Source organism: Pinus tabuliformis, chromosome X, assembly GCF_031772625.1.
Source record: "Pinus tabuliformis cultivar Carrire ecotype Pingquan chromosome X, CPIR1, whole genome shotgun sequence".
Classification (NCBI taxonomy): domain Eukaryota; kingdom Viridiplantae; phylum Streptophyta; class Pinopsida; order Pinales; family Pinaceae; genus Pinus; species Pinus tabuliformis.
Window position 1 is genome coordinate 1,326,564,759 of NC_142308.1, and position 22,573 is coordinate 1,326,587,331.

Consider the following 22,573-nt stretch of genomic DNA (forward strand, 5'->3'; position numbering starts at 1 on the left):
AGTAGGATGCCTGTCCATAAGCATTCTACCAGCAGCAACATAATTTGCAGCATTGTCCGTTATGACTTGGACAACATTTTCTGCACCCACCTCCAAAATAAACACATCCAGCAAATCACATAAAGTTCTTGCATCTTTGATTTGATGAGTTGCATCAATAGATTTGATAAACATAGTCCCCTTGGGACAACTAACCAAGAAGTTTATAAGGGTTCTCCCCTTTTGGTCAGTCCAACCATCTGACATAACAGTGCATCCTGTTTGTGCCCATGATGCCCTAAAATCCTCCAATCTTTGGGTGCAGTCACGCTTTTCATCTTGAAGAAGCCGGCCTCTGAAATCATGAAGAGAAGGGATTTTGTACCCCGGGCCAACACTGGCAATAGCATCAACAGTAGGTTGGAAAAATGGATTATTCCTTATAATGCTGAAAGGAATATCACTCCAGAGGAGAAATTTTGTCATCAACTTGTCAGCTTGTTCTTTTTCAGTTCTTTTTAGCATTGAACCAATAGTTGGTTGTGAACCAGGTGTGGTTCGAGGAACAAAATATGATGATGCAGCTACCGGATTGACTGACGCTGCAGTAGAACCAGTGCCACTTGGCCCACTTCCTTCAGCTGACCTTTTTAGTTGCCTTTTGAGTTCTTCTTTGGCCTCTCTAGTGTGCTCTAATTCTCCCAATGCTCTCATGGCTTTTTGGATAATTTCAGCAGTTGTATTTAGACAGGGCCTCACATCATGTCCAGGGATTTGTGCAAGGTGGAACTTCAACCTGTACACCCCCCCGAATATTTCCTTTCCACACAACTTGCAATACAAGTTTTGTCTATCATTCGGAGTTTTAGGGTCACCATATTCCCAGAAAGGATCCAATTTCCTTGGCATGTTTGTTTTTGAATTTTGAATTTGCAAACCTATGGAAAAAATTAAAAATAAGGATTAGGAAATAGGAATTTAGGATTACATAATACAAATTACAATTTAGCATTTACAAAATTACAAGTTAATTATTTCCAAAATCCCAATTTCTAAACCCAAGTTACCCAACCAAATGCCAATGGCAAATGCCAAAAAACAATGAAAATTCAAAAAAAATAAACAATGTTTAAAAAAAATGAGAAAATAAAAATAAAAAATTGGTTCTCATAGTCATAACAAATTACCCATCCCAAATCAATGAAAAATTACAAAAAATTCTTTAAAAACAATGAAAAACAAAGTTTTTATAGAAGCAAAACAAAAAAAAATTAATCTACATACCTTTTTTATGGACAAATTGGTGATCTTGTCTTGGATTTCTCCTAAAACCACTTGGATTCGCTCCCAAATTCGATGGAAACCCTCCAGCTCCTCTCCCTCACCTCTTCTCCTCCTCCTCCGCGCGCAAACAGCAAAATGACATAAAAAAAATCGATTTTCGCCTATTAAAAGCCCGCTGCCCCGTGCCTCTGCGATTTTTTCTGTAAAAATCGCGATTTTTTGGAAAAAATCGCTATAAAAAAAAGTCCGCGATTTTTTGGTATAAAAATCGCGATTTAATCGGGCAGAGGAAAAAATCGCGATTTTCCGATAAAATCGCGATTTTATCGCGATTTTAACAACACTGGTTATAAGGTTGAAAAAGTCTGAATTTTCTGAATTTTTACTGCTGATATAAATTTTCATAGATTTGAAATTGGCTCATATCATCTTTGCACTTAGAATCTGACATTGATCTTGTTATCTTATGTTAATAATCATTGGTGGATAAAGTTGGTTATTTAAAATTTGCACTTGTATCTCTTAGCACTCATCTTGTTTAAGATTGTATCACAACATTGTTAAGTACTCTTGCCTTAAAATAAATTTCACATAACTACTTAAATAACTTAAGCAATCTTAACTCAAGATAATTTCACCCATAATCTCTTGCATAAGCATATTAGATTTAGATTGCATTAATAATTCACCTCCTAACATAAGCTAGGTTGAGAAAGAGATGGGGAAACACTTCTCACTTAGCTTGAGGGGCCTCAGAAACTCTTTGGTAGTTAACACGGTGACCTTGCAATTATTAGAGTCACAGTCTCTGCAGCGCCAGAGGCATTGGGTGATAAGAGCACAACAAAAGGTATTGTTAATCAGGGCTGTTACCACTTAAATTAGCAGGGGGCCTAAGAGGGACTCCGAAAGGGACAACTGCTAGATCAAGGGCAACAATGGAGACTTAGCCCGCTATCACCTTACCTAAGACTCCCTCCTCTTTACGAACTTTCGCCAATGGGAGGAGACCTTGTGTATAGAAAGTCATTTTGAAGAATGAATCAACAAATGGATGTGAAGCAATGTTCCACCAAGACTCCGGTGCGGGGAGACGCGGGTGCGGGGAGACGCACATGGGGGACGTGTGGGAGTACCCTCAAATTTTAGGGAAATTTCGTGGGTGCAGGGAGTCGTCGAGGTATATATATATAATTCAAGTTCATATTCATTGTTCATTGTTCAATAATGAAAGCATAAAAATATTAAGTAGACAATTGAAATTTGAATCATTGATCCATCCTCATCATTCATTTTGATACATACATCATTCATATGACATACTCAAGTGACAAGTCTCATTATAGAATTAATTATTATTCATACATACCATGAGATTCGAAAAACAAAAATAAAAATCAATAATAAAATATTGAAATAATGCTCATGTTGTAATCAACGATTTTACACTTGCAGGCTTGCAGCTTGTTGTGTCACTGTTTTAATTTATTTTGCAATTTTTTTTCGTTTTTCTGCCCTGCAGGAAGAGTTTAAAAAGAAAATTCATCATGTAAATTAAAATTTACAATGCAAATATAGTGGAATTAAATTTAAATTATTAAAATTTAAAAACAAAAACATAAGCAAAAAATAAAAATTAAATTCAAGTGACTGTGTTTTGAAGCATTTTGAAGTTTTCATTAAAATTTATATTTAAAAATTATTAAAATTTAAAACATTATAATTATAGTTTAAACAAATGGTATCAAATTTGAAAAAATAAATAAAAATTTTAAAAATTACAGCAGGGCCGCAGGCTGTATGTTCACTGTTACAACATTTTTTTTTTTAAACTACAACATTAAAACAGTTCAGATTTCAAGCTTTAATGTCTACCTGGAGGTGGAGCCGCACAACGTCAGGGACAGAGGGTTGACGGCAAAGGACTCAGGAGGTCCGAGGATGCTGGGCTGCGGCTGAAACTTGAAAGTCGTGGTCAAAATTTTAAACAACAGCGGCTGGAGCAACTGCCAACAGCAAGCCTGCAAGGGGACGCAGCACGCTGTCTCGGCTCAGTGTCTCTCAACGGCAATGACTCGGCTCACCGTCCCTCAGCTTAGACTTTTAAGTTTTAGTTATTTAGTTTTAATTTTAGTTTAAAAAAAAAATTAATGGTTTTGATTTTTGAATTTTTGATTTTTAATATTTAATTTTTAAGTCTTATTAGAAAAATTTAAAGGGGGACGCCCAGGCACACCCTTTTTGGGGAGTCTAGACTCCCACACTGGGGAAACACACCCCCTTGCGTCTCCCCAAGACTCCCCAAAAAGGGTGCGTGGGGAAACGCACCCCCAAGAGACTCCCCGTCTCGGTTGTGCAGGGTGCGAGGGGTGCGCGCACCTGACCCTGGGGGACGTGTCCCGTGGAACACTGATGTGAAGTGACCTTAATGATCATTTTCGTAGGAGGTTAAGAATGGAGCTTGCTTGCTCTTCAAGCAAGGTACAAAGCTTTCTAGGAGAAGGAGGTGAGGATTTAAGGGCTAGGTTTAAGGAATATGCCTTGTAAAGGAGTTTCCCAATCCCTAAAATCCTTATTGAACTTGGTTTCCCAAGTGGTTCTTGAAGAATTGACTTTTCAAAGGTATGGGACCACACGGGACCAAGTGGACCCAGGTTAGGTTAAGGGGAGGGAGTTTAGCAACTAATGATGATCTTAACCTAAACAAGGAAGGGGAAAGGATCAAAACAAGAATTTCCACTTAAAGGTGTCAAATTGATCCTATGAGGTACTAGCCTAGGGAACACCAGGGAAAAGTTTGATCTCAGAGCTAGGGCTTGGGATATCTCACAATCCCACCGTCGGAATTTCTTCAAATTTGGAGACCTTGAAGACATACCAACGCAATACAAGCTAGGAGATTGAACTTTCTCTATGGCTACTTTGTCGGGAAAGTGATGCCATAGGTGGCCCAACATGGCTAGACTTAGAAAAGAGGGGAAAAAGGTAAAGAAAACGGTTTAAGGTGATTACCGTATGGTGGACTAGTGCCTAATTCCTTTTGGGGATATGGATTCAGGAAGAATTATGAAGAAGGATCTCATTTCTAGCTCAAGGAGGCTCTAAGGGCAACTTTTTCCAATGTTAGGGCAAAAAGAAAGTGATCTTAAAGTGTTTATACTTCTCTTGTAGATGAAGATGGCTTATCAAGATAACTTCGATCTCTAGGACAATTTGTTCAACGAAGATGCCGCATACATAGAGATATGCTATATAGAAACATAATTCCACAATGAAGCAGTAAATGCGTGCAACAATTAGCCCAAAAATAGCGAAAATCCCATGATCAATGTATGTGACAAAGTATAAGAAAATAGCATCAAAGTTGTACTTACATGTAAGAGAATATATCCAACCATCAATACATTTGCTAATAAAGAAGCTCCAAGGTAAGAAAATCCAATCCAAACATCAAAATTCATCCATGCTCTAGTTTGTCCCCCAAGAAAGAAATGTGAAATTCTCAAGAGAGAGAATGATCCAATCCAAAGTGATGATAAAAATGAATTCATGTCTCTCCTATTTATACATTCATTAGGAGTTCAAATTGTTGAAGAAAGTGTAACTAGGTTCGGTCTTCATATTGACTAAGTAATTATAAATCCATGTAATGAAGAAATAGAGAAAATAAAACATATTTTGTAATGCTTGCCTCATGGGTTTCATGAACAAGGAGTCTTTTATAGGTCAAAGACTTCTTCTTGATGTCTATAGGGATTTGTCATCTTATCATATATATATAATTTAGAGTCATGTATATGTTGAAGTTTCTAAGTTTACTCAATTAGAAACCCTCCATGCACTTTATCTGATTTGTTCCTACCTACTTGTTATTTTTCCTTAACAAGTTATTTACAATGTAAATACTGAAAATAAACACTAGTGCATGCTCAACATATTACAGATCAGCAACTAAAAGAAACAAGACAAACACACCATATGACACCATTATTTTTGGACTAATGTCCCCGGAAAAACCCAATGCAGGAAAACCGGTGTATCTATCTGAGGGTTTTCTTATTAAGCAATATCAGAGTACAATCTAGGTGTTGAAACTGGCCTACCTAATAGAGAATTTTCTTAGCAGTAATACCTCTTGGTTTCTGACAAATCTACTGGCTGAAAACCCGGATAATCCTTCCGGCAATTACTCAGCACCAATCTGCCCCAAAAACCCCAGCGTTTGCCCAATCTGGACTACATCAGCCTCTCGTAGCCCAGCGTTGGCCCTACATCAGCCTATCCTAGCCTGCGTCAGCCCTAGGAGGCCCTGCGTCAGCTCTCTGAGCCTCTGCATCAGCTATGCTGGCCTCTCTGGTGCTCTGCGCAACACTTAGCTGCCTCTGCGTGGCCTTGCGTGAGCACTGGCTGCTCCTGTGTCTCTCTCTTGCTGCTATCCCGGCACTATCTCCGCCTCTCTTTCTTTCTGTACTCAATGCCCCTCAGCTGCTCTCCCGAACACTGATTCTATCTCTCTTAGCAAACCCCGCTCTAGAGAATAGAATGACTGATCAGTCTGGTGTGTTCTCCAAGTGACCCTCAAGCCTCCTCTTATACTTTTCTTGTTTACATCTCAACGGCTGAGATTAAGTCCCTAATCAACGGCTAAGATTAGATCTGGCTTGATCCATGTCTTTTGGACCATTCTAACACAGATTCATATTAATACACATTAATATTTTATTTTCCCTAAGTTTAGACTTAGGGATTCCATTAAAAATATTGATTATTTTAATATCTCCTGATCTGTTTAGAATCTGCCCAAACTCTTTCTGGGTATTGAAGATCTCATGTGCCCCAACCTCTCCACCAAATTTCGTGGCTAGAGCACATCTGATGCTACCCCTAATCAACACTCCCTCTTAGCGAGGACTCTGCTCTAGCAATACTCCTTGCTGAGTATTACTCTGATCATCCAGCATCGGTACTTGTGTTGATGCTAGGCCTTCCTGCCCAACATCCTCTGCACTGTTTATCCTATACTATTGCCCATGGTTTCGCCACTGCCACTGCTGCATCTATACGACAGCGCCCTCTGCATCCGTGCTGTCGCTGGTCCTTTCTCCCAACACTGCACCTCCTCTCATCATGTTGCATCGTGCTACCCACTGCTGCACTGCAACTCAGTTACTGAGAAGTAAGTAACTGATCTCCCAACTGACCTCCCTGTTGGGCTAGAAACACCCACTGATGCTGAAGCTCCCTCTGCCGCTGACAAGTGCTCCCTCTCTAACCTCTGCGCTGCTGCAACAACTCCCTGCATCTCGCATCGTTGCACATCTCTTTGTGCCTTCCTGCACTGGTGCAACACTCCTGTGCCTCTTATACTACTGCAACCTACTAGCTATGCGCTGTCTCGAGACTCTTGCATCGTAGCTCTCTCTACCGCTCCATCTGCATCCGTCTCTACCCATTCAGCCAATCCTGCTACTCCTCGTCAGGGTTCCCGTAGCAAGGTCTAATCCAAGAGGTTGGGTACCTCAGGGATCCCGCCCCTCATCGCATGTAATCCTCCTGACTACAGCTCAATGTCTCCCCACTTCTGCTCAAGTGGCGTGTGTGCACTCATGGCACAGTCATTGTCTGTCAAAACTTCCTTCTCTGCCCGTGTTGGCGTTGCTTTAGTCTTGGAAGACTCTCCCTTACCCCAAATAATTTTTTTGCCGAAAATTTGCTTCAAAATTTATGTCGTTAATTTCACAAACGCATTTCACAAATTGAACCATAACATTAATCGGCAAACAGGAAAGTATGAACTACAACTGAAAATTGACATAATGCACATGTAGTAGAACTCAACCTTATTTTATTAATATGGAAAATGTTGGTACAAAAATTGAAAATCCCAAATAATTTTTTTGCTGAAAATTTGCTTCAAAATTTATGTCGTTAATTTCACAAACACATTTTACAAATTGAACCATAACATTAATCAGCAAACAGGAAAGTATGAACTGCAACTGAAAATTGACAAAATGCACATGTAGTAGAACTCAACCTTATTTTATTAATATAGAAAATGTTGGTACAAAAGTTGAAAATTGTTGCGGTAATGGTCTCAAAAGATATCTGCTACAACACTGTATCGAGCCATGTAAATAACTGAATTGCTAAGCACAATCTGTGAATCCTGGATGAATTCACCAAGAGAAGAGTTGGGTGCTCGTCCATTCTCACTAAAGCACCCGAGGTTTTCAGTCTTAAGGCTACTGCTGAAGCTGGGAACTTCTGGTTTTCCAAACCTTTCCACAAGAAAGAAAACTCAACTCCAAGATGTCCCAAATGATATCCTCCTCCTCCTTTTAAAGACTCCAAAGATAGATCCCCAAGCCTTTAGAAGCACCTTATTTTTTTATTTTTTTATTATTCTAGAAGCTCCTCCCTTGACTTTATCTTAAGTGACTTTTTTTTAATTTTATTTTAAGTCACTTTCACCTTTTTCCTCCAATTAATTATTTTCCCTTGTTTATTTTTAAATTTTAATTAATTAAGTGACTAATTAAAGTCACTTTTAATTCAAGAAAATGGTAAATCACTCATCATACTCTCTCCAGCCACTAGAAATCACTTCTCAACATCCCATCATGTAGATCTTCTCGTTCCAGTTCCAACAAGCTATAACACTAAGGTGCTCCGTCAAATATTGCTCTTGAAATGCTACCTTGAGTATAATTAATTAAGTTGTGCCCAATAATAACCCTATTTTATGAAAGTTGTTGGAATGCAACGGAACGAAAGGCAATTTGTGTGGATGATGGTATATGCCAAGCGAATGCCATCAGATCTCATAAAAGTTCCTCAAAACTTCTTTGAGACCCCTGATGACATATTCCTACTCCTGCGGCTTGGCCATCACATACCTTGGAAACCCATCCTGGTTGTACTATAGAGGAAAATGAAAATGGGGACATGACAAAAGCAAGGGAACATGTGTATAGTTAATGGAGGTCTATCATCTAATTCAACCTGTGATTCATACTAGAATGTCCTTAAACATTAAATAAATGCACTTGAATACAAAAATGGTTAATGTACCTTTTAAGTTATAATAGATGACCCACCCTCATCCGATGAATAGGCTAGATGAAAGACAACACTCACTGAAGTGTGGATGAGAGGCATTTGAGGCTAGCTATTTGTGGATCATGATAGGGTTGCTGGTTAGCAAGTTGAAACATCAGGAGAAATTTTTTCTTTTAGGGGTCACCCACATGGGTAGGTAACAGGGACCACATAGGATAAGTGCCCATAGTCACCTTGACACAAATCCCCACTTTTTTAGCTCAACTCCTATTAAAAAGCTATGGGAGGCTTCCCTAACACACAAGTGACTTCACCCAAATTTACTGGACTAGCACCTAACATTGACTTCTCAAGTGAAGATAGGAGTTAATTGTTTTATTATTCACTAATATAGAAATGAAATTTATTGCAGAAGTAATGCAGGCCAACCAAGAAAAATTGCTCAAAACCTTAAACATTTGTCTTTCAAATGAACAAAATAATGAGTGATAAATACCCTTACCAAGTATGAGATGTTTTCTTTATTTTGTCGTTGGATAAGCGACTGGAAGTTGGCAAGTTCTTTGTTGATTTGTACTTTTAGACCTGCAAAATTGTCAGAAAATGTAGAAACCAACAAACTAATATGTCTAATGAGGCCAACCACAAGTGTGAAATCACACAAGATTAGTAGATCTATTGGTGAGAAGCTTGGGCTACAAGTAAATAACAATAAAGATGGCACAATACTTGAGATCTATAACTAAAATAAGAGTTTCCAACAATCTAACAACCACGTAGAAAAAACAAGAATCAAATTTTCCTAAGGTCAAAACTCATAAAAAATTTGTAGCAAACAAATTAACCTTATAACAGCTGGAATATGTATATTTTAGCTATAGAGAAATGTATCTATGTTATTAAATTAATTATGGAATAAAACAGAGAGTTATTGGGTAGATACTTGGTTTGAGGATTTTGTTGGATCTGTTGTAGATTTTTGCTGTAATAAGGTGCAGATTTGCAACATAGCTCACAATATGGCTCATTAAAATTTAAATGCAAAAAACAGGAGGGCAAAATGTCTTTGGGTATAAAATAGTTCTAGTGCTAGAACCCCAAAGATCTATTAGCTAGTAAGATAAATTTCAATCGCAAGCTAAAAAAAGAAACAAGTACTTTTGTGTTTTTTGATATTTATAAAGTAGAAAATAAAAGATTTTGAAATTTTATAAAAGGATGATTGTTGTAGTGGAGCTTATTTCGGCCTTACATACATTCTAAAATGCTAGATTGTGATCACAACCCTCCTCTAAGTCAGTTATGCACCTTGGACTAGGGGATGGGATTAGAGTCTAGTGGCTATCACACCCAATCTAGTCTAGAATAGTTGTTCAATCCTCTAGATCCTATTAAAATGGTCTCCCTTATGGACATCTCTTGAATCCATAGGTCAACTATTGCACCTAATGTAATCTAATCCTCAATAAAGGAAACCCCTACAAGGGTTTGTCCAATATTTTGGTTCAATTGATACTTAATACCATCCAAGGGTGAGATGAGGTCTACCACCTTGATCTCCCCATCCAGGTGACTCATTAACCATTAATAGATCAACCCAACAGCCTTGCAATAATCCAGAAGTACCTATGTCTATCTTATGTAGCACAATTACAAGAAAAAGCTAAGAGAAAGCGTAGAAAAATAAATCCACTTGACAACTTGCACCTGGAAAATAATTTTATTAATATGGCATGAATGATCTGACAGTTTAACAACAACCAACAACCTGTAATGGAAAGAGGATCTAGCCTTGTATAACTTTTCTTCTAATGGCTAGATAATGGCTATATTTATTCTCTCCCAAAATAATATTATTTGACTTGTTATCCACATGTTGGAAACTAAATCATTGTATGAAGTAATTTTCTGCATTAAAAGAACTAGTTAACCACAAGGGGTTCGATTAGGCTTCCACATGCAACATCGAGGCCTTGGATTCACATGTATGAGCTTGATTTGACCTTAACCGAGCTAAATGAGAGGAATAGTAACCCAATGACTAGCTTAGGTGCCTCCAACTGCAACAACTAGTTTGACCTTTCTTTGACTCCCATCCACGAGTTTCAAGGCGAATTAACCTATCCCATGAATTGCCTTGTGGAGAAAATGGCTTGGAAGATGATCCCAACATTTTGTTGAAGAAGGTGGGCCATGTCATGAGGATTCCAATAAGCTATCACTTGCCAATTTGATGCTAGGGTGTTACTTGTAGGACTACTTAAATTCTACCACAACTAAAACTTGGACGATTATGTTGGCATGGCACTTAGAACTTCAGTGTTTTGTTTTTTTTTGGGGTCCAAGAGGTTGCTACATGTGATAGGAGGCTCTATGCATGATATGCAATGTATAACATCTCGCATGCAATGTAAATGTACTTTGCCACCCTTTGCTCATGCATTACTATGCCCAAGTCCCCCTTAACTGTTAGTTTTTGTAGCATCAAACAAGTGTTCTAGTCTCAATTTGTGTCTAAGAGACTAAGGAACACGAGATCTCCAAAACCCAGAAAAAGTTTCATGAGATAAGCTTGCAAAACACCTTAATTAAATTATATAATCAATAACTAAAATTTGCTCAAGTCTAACTTAGGAAAATTGATTAATTAATGGGAATTAATTGAGGATGATCGAGAATGCTCTAGAGACTCACATGGATCGAGTCTAAGATGATCTTAGCCATTGATGAGGATCTAATCATGGTCGTTGAAGCTCTAGTGAGAAATTATAAGAGTAGATTGATGGGATGAGGGGAGACACAAGTGAGGGAGCAATTATTTAGGCAGTGTGAATTTCCTAGTGCACAGTGATTCAGTGAGGGAATAATTCGAGCCAGTGGAGGAGAATCAGTGATTGAGAGAGCAACAACAGAGAGATCCAAAGAATTTTCCAGTGTGTCTCCAGTGCCAATTTGGTAAGAGAGAGGAGGTCGAATATTTTTGCAGTGAGGGCTACATAGCTAGTGCCAGTGAGCCAGAACCTAGTGTGAAGTACCACAAAGGAGGTCAATTTAGTTGTTCGAGGTTGGAAGATTGTCCAAAAGGCAGAGCAACTTCATTCCATAGGTAGACCGAGGCAGGACGGCTCATCTAGAGCCAGCTAGCAGGTTGTCCGATTTTCCCAGGGTAGGCAATGCGAATTCTGGCAGAGCGAGTTGTTAATGAGAGAATTCGAGTAGGCCAGAGGAAGGTCGAATTGTTGCAGAAGGGGAATAACTTCTCCAAATTATTTTACGTATTATTTTTCGGAGGATTGCTCGTGAGGCATCCAGATTATTGTACTCGGATTTTTACTGCTACATAATAATAATATAAACCCTCATATGTTGCACCAGTTTTCCCTTCAGGGTTTTCCAAGGGATGTTTGTCCAAAAATGTTGGTGTCGATTTTATTGTGTATTATTTTCTTAGCTTCTAGTTTATTTTTCGCAACATATTTTATTTTTGGTGAAGATTGCAATTGTGAGTTTATTGATATTTGTCGTAATAACAAATAAACTACAGAACAATTAGGAGATAAATTTCTAATAATTGCAATCAAGGAATTTTCACATGGTATCAGAGCATGTTTGATCAAATCTGAAGCTCAGAGGCAAGAAGGGGTGGGATCGTGCAGTTTTAGTGACAGATCTGAAGCAATTTCTCCAGATCTGCGCAGGGCGAGCCAAGGGTTCAATTTGTAGAGGAGCAAAAAATCGATTTCCAAATCCAAGTTGAGGAAAAGTTTGATTTTGCTCTAGATTTGTGGTCGCGGGCAGTGGTATTACTGGAAAGTAATTTTGGTGAGCAGATCAACGATTTTGCAGATCATATTTATCAAATCTGGTCTCAGAAGATTTGTAGCAAGTGTTGTAGTTGCAGGTCTGAGTGGGGTAGGAAGAGAAAAGTACACAGTGAGGGAATTTCCATAATTCTCAGAGGGTTTCTAGATTTCCAGTGCAGGAAAGGAAATTGTGATTTCCAGCAAAAAGAGGCTATATAGACTAGCCAATCCAGCGAGTGCAAGTTTCAGGGTCAGCAGTGTGAGTTGCCTAGTGAGATTGTAGGCAGTGCGATTTCCAGAAAGGGTTCTAGAAGTTAGTGCAGGATCTCTATATCAAGTGCAGGAACAGATCTTCTAGTGCAAGATCAGATCTGCGCATTCCAGTAGGAGTGCAAGTAGCAAAAGAGGCCAAATTCAGTTGCAAGAAAGAGAAAGGGTTTTTTAGGTTATTGACCTCCATCCTATTTGAGTTTCGCAGAGATGGCCACAACAAAACTCAAGGATCAAGACAGACTAGATGAAGCCTCCAACTTTGGCATATGGAAGGTGAGAATGCCATTCCTGTTACATGAGTATGGTTTGAAGGAGTAGGTAGAGAACATTATTTCCATACCTATAGATGCTCAACAACAGGCAACGTACAAGAAAGAAATTGCCAAGGCTAAGAGGATGATCCTAAATGGCGTTCAGGATCATATCATTCCACATATTGCTACACTTAACACAACAAAGGAAATGTGGGATGTCGTAATAAAGTTGTATGAGAATCCATCAGAGAATCGGAAGATGATTCTCAAGGAGAAGCTGAGGACCACTAGAATGCAGAAGGGAGAAGGCATTACACCCTACCTCACCAGGATTCAAAATGTTAGAGATGAACTTGCAGCCATTGGAGAAAAACCATCAGATAGTGAGCTAGTCAGAACAACTCTCAATGGTTTCACCACTGAGTGCATACTTTCATTCAATTTATTTCTAGGTGAGATACACTAATTGGATGGATCGTCTGTGGAGTGACTTTCCCCAAGAGGAGATGAGACTCATCCTTGTGAATGGTACTGTTAACAGCAGCAGCAAGGGACAAAAACAGGAGGAGGAGGATGAGGAAAACGCAACCCTTGCAACCAAGGGAAAGGAGAAGAAGGGTCCCAGTCAGTGACAAGGCTCAATAGGGGGAGAAAGGAAGAAAAAGGATATGCCGAAGATCAAGCGCTTTGGGTGTGGTGAGTGTGGCCACTATGTTACCCAGTGTCCTTAGAGGAAAAAAGATAAGAAGCGAGAGAAGACTATTAGTTTTTGGTAGCATTGGAAGTGCTCTAGCCTAGAAAATTGGTGGAGAGGCTAAGGCACTTGAGTTCTAAAGAACCCAAAAACCGTTTGGTGAAATTCCACCTGGATTGTATTTTATTAAAATAATTAATATTTTAATGGAGTTCCTAAGTCTAAACTTAGGGAAATTAAAATATTAATGGGTATTAATCAAAATATGGGTGAGAATGATCTAGAAGGCAGATCAAGTCATGTTTTAATCTTAGCCGTTGATTAGAGACTTAATCTCGACCGTTGAAGACTCAACAGGAAAAGTATAAGATGGAGGCTTGGGGTTCACTTGAAGACACACAGAGAGTTGATCAGTCAGTTTGATTTTCCTAGGGCAGGGTTTGCTAAGGAATTTGAACCAGTGATCAAGCAAAGAGGATCAGAGGCAGCACTGGAAGGAAGTGATTTCCAGTTCCAGTGAATACAGAGAGGGATACCAGAGTCAGCATTGGTCCAAGAAGGGACAATGCAGCAACTGAAGGAGATTGACGTAGAGGGTCAGCGCAGCAGCTGGAGGAGGTTGACGCAAAAGTGTTGGGGATGAGCAGAATTCAGTGTCGGTAATCGCAATAGATGATTGGCAGGAGAAATCTCGATTTCTCAGTAGCAAAAGCAGCAATAGTCCAGGTTGATGCAGTCGAAGGGAGCCTCCACGTAGAAATCACGCAGAGCCTGCGTAGGCTCACGCAGGGACTGCACAGTGGGCTGGGGACAGAGCAAAATCTCTAGAATCAGTGTGAGAGAATTCTCAGTTATCTTCTCTGAGTGGATTGTCGTTTTTCTCTAGGGCATCCAAATTGTATTTAGATATTTACTGCCAATAATAAAAATCCTCAGATCTGCTGCATCGGTTTTCCCACATTGGGTTTTTCTGGTGGTGTTTGTCCAAAAACAAGTGTGTCAATGTGATTGTTCGTATGTTGATGTTTCTCTTTCCTCCTAATTATTTAGTTCTTAATTTGTGAAGTCTGCAACTGAATTTATTTTGGTATTTACTGAAGCTTTGGTGAATAACTTATTATAAATAAGTAGGAGAAATAAATCAATTATTGCAGCAAATTTTCACACAGACAGCAGCTTCGGAAAATATTGATGAATTAACTGCCAAATTGGAGGAATTTGCATTGATAACAGCAGTACCTCCAAGTGGAGGAGAAGCTCGATACCTATCCATATCAAGTTGGGCAAGGTCCAACACAGATGCAACATGGAGATCAGTTAGATTAGTTCCAGATTGTTGCAGCAGGACCATCACCTTTGCTTTAGGGGCCCACAATATGACAGTAGCAGGATTCAATGTTAACAAAACTTGTTGTAGTCAAATACTCGATAGACAGTGGCAGAGCTAGTTGCAGTAACACATCGTTAGCAGATAGCGGTTAGATAGACAATAATAGAGCTAGTTGCAATCAGATGATCGAGAGACAATTGCAAAACTAGTTGCAGTGACACAGACAATGCGAACTGCCCAGTTGCAGTATGCAGGTGCAGTTCCAGCTAGAAGATTCCTAGTTCAGAGCTACGTAGTCCAGTTTCCAATGTAGGAGGACAATGTGAGTTGCTATGAGGGAGCAAAGAGATTTACCATAAGGAGATCGAGACTCAAAGGGAGCAACCCTATGGAAGCTAGCACTTCAAGATCTAGGAGATCAGACTCATTATTGCAATAGTTGTAGCAGCAGAAGAGCAGTAGCAGCAACAGTATGAGTAGTTCAAAGTTTGCACAGTAGCATGATGGAAAATATTCTCTTCATAGTGATTTCTAGTGACAGGGAGATTGGTCAGCTTGGAGAAAGTGGAGAAGGTCAGTCAGACATCAGCAGCGCAAGACTGTCCAGGTGCAGGAGAGTAGTATTGGTCGAGAGAAATGTAGCATGCAAGGTAAATGTACTTTGCCACCCTTTGCTCATGCATTACTATGCCCAAGTCCCCCTTAATTGTTAGTTTTTGTAGCATCAGACAAGTGTTCTAGTCTCGATTTGTGTCTAAGCGACTAAGGAGCACGAGATCTCCAAAACCTAGAAGAAGTTTCGTGAGATAAGCTTGTGAAACGTCTTAATTAAATTAATTAATCAATAATTCAAAATTGCCTAAGTCTAATTTCGGAAAATTGATTAATTAATGGGAATTAATTGAGAATGGTCGAGAATGCTCTAGAGATTCACATGGATTGAGTCTAAGATTAGCTTAGTTGTTGATGAGGATCTAATCATGGTCGTTAAAGCTCCAACGAGAGATTATAAGAGCAGATCAATGGGATGAGGAGAGACACAAGTGAGGGAGCAATTATCCAGGTAGTGTGAATTTCCAAGTGCACAATGATTTAGTGAGGGAAGAATTCAAGCCAATGGATGAGCATCGGTGATTGAGGGAGCGACAACAGAAGGATATGAAGGATTTTCTAGGGTGTCTCCAATGCCAGTTTGGCAAGAGAGAGGAGGCCAAATATTTCTGCAGCAAGGGCAGCATAGGCAGTGTGAGTAAACCAAAACCCCAGTGCAAAGTGTCGGAAAGGAGGTTGATTCATTTGTTGGAGGCCAGAAGATTGTCTGGAAGGCAGAGCAACTTCATTCCAGAGGTAGAGGGAGGCAAGACAACTCATCTAGAGCCAGCTAGCAGGCTGTACGATTTTCCCAGGGCAGGCAGTGCGAATTTTGGCAAAGCGAGTTGCTAGTGAGAGAGTTCGAGTAGGCTAGAGGGAGGCCAAATTGTTGCAGAAGGGAGATAATTTCTCCAAATTATTCTGCCATATTATTTGCCAGAGGATTGCCAGTGAGGCATCTAGGTTATTGTACTTAGATTTTTATTGTTGCATAATAATAATATAAACCCTCATCTGCTGCACTGGTTTTCCCTTCGGGTTTTTTCCGGGGACGTTAGTCCAAAAATGTTGGTGTCAATTTTATTGTGTGTGTATGATTTTCTCAACTTTCAGTTTATTTTCCTCAACATATTTTATTTTTGGTGAAGATTGCAATTGTGAGTTTATCGATGTGTCGTAATAACAAATAAACTATGGAACAATTAGGAGGTAAATTTCTAGTAATTGCAATCAAGGAATTTTCACATAAACTTGCTAAATTTTGCTTGAAAATACCTTCTTTTGCCAAATTTTCAACATAGCATGTCAAATATGCATCATGCTAAACAAAATGAGCACTTGCTAAATTTTGTACCCAAGGACCCCGTGCATTGGAATCCATGTAATGCCCCATAAATCATGGCATGTTGTGAACTATGAGATTGCCACGTGGAGAATACTACGACCAATGAGATGCATACAAACTATATGACTCTTGACCATGCGGAAAAGACTCAGGTGCACTCCTCACATGGATGTGACAAGCCCTACATAGTGTAATCACCCCTGTAAAACCAATGGCTCCCATAAACCATGTGTCCCAATAGATCCATCTAAGGCCTGCAATCCTATTTAGGACGAAAGGACCTGAGAATAGAGGCTAAACGGACCAAGCATGGTCAACCATCATGGGCCTTGGATACCATATACATAACCATCACATGGCCTACAAGGCTTTAGAATTGCATCTCTCTAGTCGTACAATGGTGTTGTCATGAAAAGTGCTAGGGTAGCTCCTAGGAGGCAACAGGCCCTCATTGCAATTCTATCATCATCTCTCATATTTTTATTCAATGCAATATTTTAATCCATATGGATTCATTTATGTTATCCCATTTTGTTTGGATATTCAGTTTATGAGTTAGATTGGTTTGTAACTTTGTATCACTAGTGTTCATCTCCTGTATTTCCTCCTTGATATGTGTATGGTAGAAAATTTGGCAAGAGTATGGAGGGGAGATGACATTGATAGAGGGTTTATTAGAATATGTCTATTTAGTATTTAATGCTCAGTCTTCTAGCTGTTGCTATTTTTATTCTTTTAGCAGTTTCTTAGATGAAATTGTTTGTACATAGAAACCTGATGTTTCTATTATTGTAAATATCTTTGTATTATCATTGAGCTGTTTGCTCTTTGTGAATTAATGAATTCAATATTCTTTTACATGCGTGTTTCGCACTGTTTTATGGTATCAGAGCACAGGAATTTTTTTTTCGAAATAATTTTTCATAGTTTGAAAAATTCAGTAGTTTATTTCGAAACTGCTCTCAGGGTCTGTAGATTTCTTGATCAGCTATCCTCTTCATATCCTAATCTCGTGAGTTCCTTCATTCCTTTCTAAGGTCGAGCCCTCTGTAAGCCAGGTAGCCTTCACTGAGTCTTAGCCTCGGCTTTGCTCATTGTGATAAAAGCTTACAGTCGTCAATCTCGATACAGAAAGGGATTTTTCTCCTGCATTATCATTTTACGAGGACTGTCGACGTCTTCGAAGAACCAAGATTCGAAACCCCGGGGGGGGGGGGGCCCAAGTTCTAAAACGGCAAACCTCCAATCGTCGGAGCAGTCTTTAGAACACGTGAAACATATCAGCGGCATCAAAATACTGAGCAGTCTTTAGAACGCCCGAAACATATCAGCGGCACCAAATTCGACCCGAGTTTCGAGGAGAAATCCAGCCAAGGTGCCGTCGTCGACTTCGCTGTCTAGAGATTGTAATTCGGGGTTTTCGTCCTCGCTCCAGACTGCTCGAGATTCCTCGCAGATTTTAACAGTGGTGGATGCATCCGTTGAGTAAAACCGGCGTAAAAACCTGAACGCCGTATCGATCTTCCGTGGCAGCACAGTTTATATGCCTGTCGCTCACACAGTCATAGTTACGGGAATATATCAGTGTCATCAGTGCTACAGTTTTCATGCCCGAATTCTTGTTTTTCAAAACGACTATGGTGTGCGAGGTAGCAAGTTCGATTAGCCGCAGGACCTGAAAACGTGGTATTACATTGGCCGTCTCAAGCGTTTGCGTATTACATTGGTTTGCGTCCAAAGCGTTTGCGTCTTCCTCGCGTTTTTTTTTTTTTTTGGCTCACGTTTTTCATCAGATCGAGATCCTCCCTTACCACGCCCCGACATGTTTCAGAATTCTTCCGGTTTCCCAATCTCTCAGCTCAAACAGTAACTGGAAATTGACGGCAGTTTCACGTAACGGCAGTTTCATGTGACGGCAGTTTCACGTACAGGTATTTTCCAGATTCACGTATTTGCTTAGCAATTGGTTTAAAGTTTATTGTGAATTTTATTTGAAGCGGTGGGACCAGAATAGCATCACAACTTATTTTTTGAAGAGGGATCAAAACAGCATCACAGTTATCATCAGTACATGTGATCAAACCAGCATTACAGTCATCTTTAAAGTGGCGTGATCAGATCTGAGTTATTTTTTTTGGTCTAGTGTTTTTTTATCTGCTGCACTGATACAGATCTGAGTAATTTTTTGTGTGCAAGTATATTTCTTTCACAACAGAATTTGTTAAGATTTGGTACAGTCATCTTGAAAGAAGATTTTTAAAGCAGGCAGCTACACTTTGTTGTGTGTCAGACTTCTATATTAACTTTGGGAAAATGGCCACGCTCACCAATCTGATGCTAGAAGGAAATCAACGCTTTAATGGCAGCAACTATAACATTTGGAAACAAAGAATGCTGACCATTTTTGAATACAGGCGTCTTGATCAGCTCATTTTGGGCAAAGAGTCTCGTCCCGGTACAACTGGTACCGATCAAGATAAATTTGATGATCGAAATCGGGAGGCTGTTATGCTTCTCAAGCTCTCTGTCGCTGATGATCAGTTACCACAGATTCCTTCTGGCAAGACCGCTGCTGAAATCTGGCAACAGTTGAAAGAACTGCACGAGACATCTGACAAAAGCAGAGCATTTTTTCTCAAAAATCAGTTGTTTTCCATCATGATGGATGAACATATGTCTTTACAGGAACATCTCAACAAAATTAAAGACATTCGAGATCAGCTCGAAGCCATTGGTCGGACCATGGAGGAAGAAGATATGGTAGTCATTACTCTGAAGAGTCTACCGAAATCTTATGAACACTTCATAGAAACACTCAACATTACAACCACAAATGTTGATTTGAAGTTTCCAGATTTATGTACCAAACTTCTGCAGCAGGATCGGTGGAAACAGCAGTTTGGTAGTGGTACTTCATCAGTGTCTTCGGAAAATGCATTTGCTGCAAAATACCAGTCCTCTCAGTCTTTTCAGCAGAAAGGCTCTCATCAGTCTTTTGATCCTGCTAGGAAGAAAAGTGTGCAGTGTAATTACTGTCACAGGTTCGGTCACATGAAGAAAGATTGCCGACAGAGGATTGCTTCTGAACAGAAGAAACAGGGAGGGCCAAATCAGACAGCGAATGTTGCAGAACATTCCGAGCAGGCAGATTCTGCCTTTTACGCCTTTATGGCTAAAAGGTCTTCAGAACATGTTCCTTCCTCTGCATGGTACATTGATTCTGGTGCATCACGCCACTTCTCTCACAGGCGTGACTGGTTTATTGACTTCTCACCTTTCAGTGATTCAGTGGTATTTGGTGGAGGTGAAAAGTACAATGTAGCTGGCAGGGGTACAGTTCAAATTCATTCTGGTGGACGCACGCTCATATTTCTAAATGTATACTATGTTCCTGGTATGGAGATTAATCTGCTATCTGTCAGCCAGATTATGAGGAATTCTCCTCAGCTTGATGTTGTGTTCAGTGCACACAAGTGCTCCATCATTGACAGGGAGACCAGTCTAACAGTTGCTGTTGGCCTAGAGGACCATGGTCTAGCAGCACGTGTCTCTCCCATCAGCACTCTATGGCATCAGCGATATGGGCATCTAAATATGCAGTATCTCTCTCAGCTCTCTCGGGAGGGACTTGTGTCAGGATTACCTGATATTCAGACTCAGCAGTTGGGGGTATGCAGCGCCTGTCAAGCGGGAAAGCAACATCGGTCTTCATTCAAAAATGGAGAATCTTGGCGCGCATCCAAGGTACTTCAGTTACTTCATGCTGATATTTGTGGTCCAATGAATACAGCTTCTATCACTGCTTGCAAATATTTTTTACTTATTGTAGATGACTTCAGTAGAAAGATGTGGGTGTATTTTTTAAAAAATAAATCTGATGCTCTTAGTACCTTTCAGAAGTTTAAAACCTTAGTTGAAAAAGAATCTGGTTGTAATATCATGACCCTTAGGACCGACAATGGGGGGGAATTTTGTTCCTCAGCTTTTGCCAACTTCTGTGATATTCATGGCATCAAACGTCAATTAACCACACCTTACACTCCCCAGCAGAACAGTGTTGTCGAGCGTCGCAACCGCACGGTTGTTGAAATGGCTCGTTCCATGTTACAACACAGGAGTGTTCCAAACAAATTCTGGGCTGAAGCAATATTTACTGTTGTTTACCTTCTTAACTAATCACCTACTCAGGCTGTTAAAGGGAAGACTCCTGAAGAAGTTTGGTCTGGTCGTAAGCCTAAGATCAGTCATCTCAAAGTTTTTGGCTCAGTTGCATATGTTTGGATTCCATCTGCTAAGCGCTCTAAGTTGGATTCCAAAAGTCAGAAACTCATGATGACAGGTTACAGTGATCATCACAAGGCCTATAGGCTGATAGATATAGCCACTGGTCGTCTTAGCTTCAGTCGAGATGTAGTATTTGATGAAGACAGAGGATTCTTTCAGTCTTCTTCTGAGCAGCGTTCTGAGGATCCACCTCACAATGTTCTTCTTCCAGTCAGTCCACCTGATGGGAGGGATGATGTAGCATCAGGATTTGATAATACTCTATCTGAGCTTCCTCCAGAAGCTAATCCTCCTCTTGCTGTCCCTATTGCTCTTGAGCCTTCTTCCCCTCCTCCTGATATTGGTTCCTCTAATCCTGATATTGGTTCTTCTTCTCTTCGACCTAAATGGTGGGCTAAAACCATAGGTGATCTCCGGGATGATGAGCTCCTTGAAGGTAGAACTTCTAGACATAAGAACAGACAACAGTCTACAGTCAATTTTGCTCTTATGGCTAACCTTCACAGTATTTTTGAGCCTCAAACCTATTCAGAGGCTAAGGGTACATCTGAGTGGGAACAGGCTATGGAAGCCGAATTCCAGAGTCTTCAGAAGAATCACACCTAGACACTTTCTGATCTTCCTGCCGAAAAAAAGCCCATAGGCTGCAAATGGGTGTATAAAGTAAAATACAAAGCTGATGGAACCATAGACAAGTATAAAGCTCGTCTTGTGGCTCGAGGGTTCTCACAGAAGGAAGGCATCGATTATGAGGAGACTTTTGCTGCTACAGCCAAGATGAGTACCATAAGGCTTGTTCTTGCCCTAGCAACTCAGTTCAATTGGAAAGTTCATCAGATGGATGTAAAGAGTGCTTTCCTAAATGGTGATCTTCAAGAAGAAGTCTACATGACGAAGCCTCCAGGATTCAAGGTTGCTGGTCAAGAACAGAAAGTATGTCGGTTAGCTAAAGCAATCTATGGATTGAAACAAGCTCCTCGGGCTTGGTACATGAAAATTGATCAGTACCTGACAGATCAGGGTTTTCAGCGGAGCCCATCTGATGCAAACCTGTATATCAAGCATACTGGTGCTGATATCTTGTTTGTGGTTGTCTATGTGGATGATCTTATCATTACTGGCAGCGCTGCACATTTGATCCATGGGATCAAACAAGATCTATGCAGAACTTTTGAGATGACAAACTTGGGACTTCTTCATTACTGTCTGGGGGTTGAAGTTTGGCAGACTGAAAATCAGATTTTTCTCTCTCAGTCCAAGTATGCCAAAAATCTTGTGGAAAGGTTCAGAATGCAGGATTGCAAACCGGCCACGACTCCTATGGAACCAGGGCTCAAACTTTCAGCACAGTCATCCTCTCCCCTTGTGGATGAAACTTTATTCAGGCAATTAGTGGGCAGTCTCATCTATCTTACTACTACCAGACCTGATATCAGTTTTGCAGTAAGCTACATTTCTCGCTTTATGTCAGCTCCTAAAGCTGATCATTGGATAGCAGCAAAGCGGGTGCTACGATATGTGCGTGGTACTTCTGATTATGGCCTCTTATATACTCGCAGCTCCAATCCTATTCTCAGTGGCTACACTGACTCTGACTGGGCCGGTTCGGTTGATGACCGTAAATCTACAGCTGGGTATGTGTTTAGTCTAGGATCTGGTGCTGTTACTTGGACT

General features: G+C 40.1%; 1 protein-coding gene across 1 annotated transcript in view; it reads left to right on the plus strand.

The window, feature by feature from the left end:
* The window catches only part of PRMT7 (protein arginine methyltransferase 7), a 467,255-nt gene that overhangs the window by 368,139 nt on the left and 76,543 nt on the right, over window positions 1-22,573 (plus strand). The gene's annotated exons all lie outside the window — the stretch shown is intronic.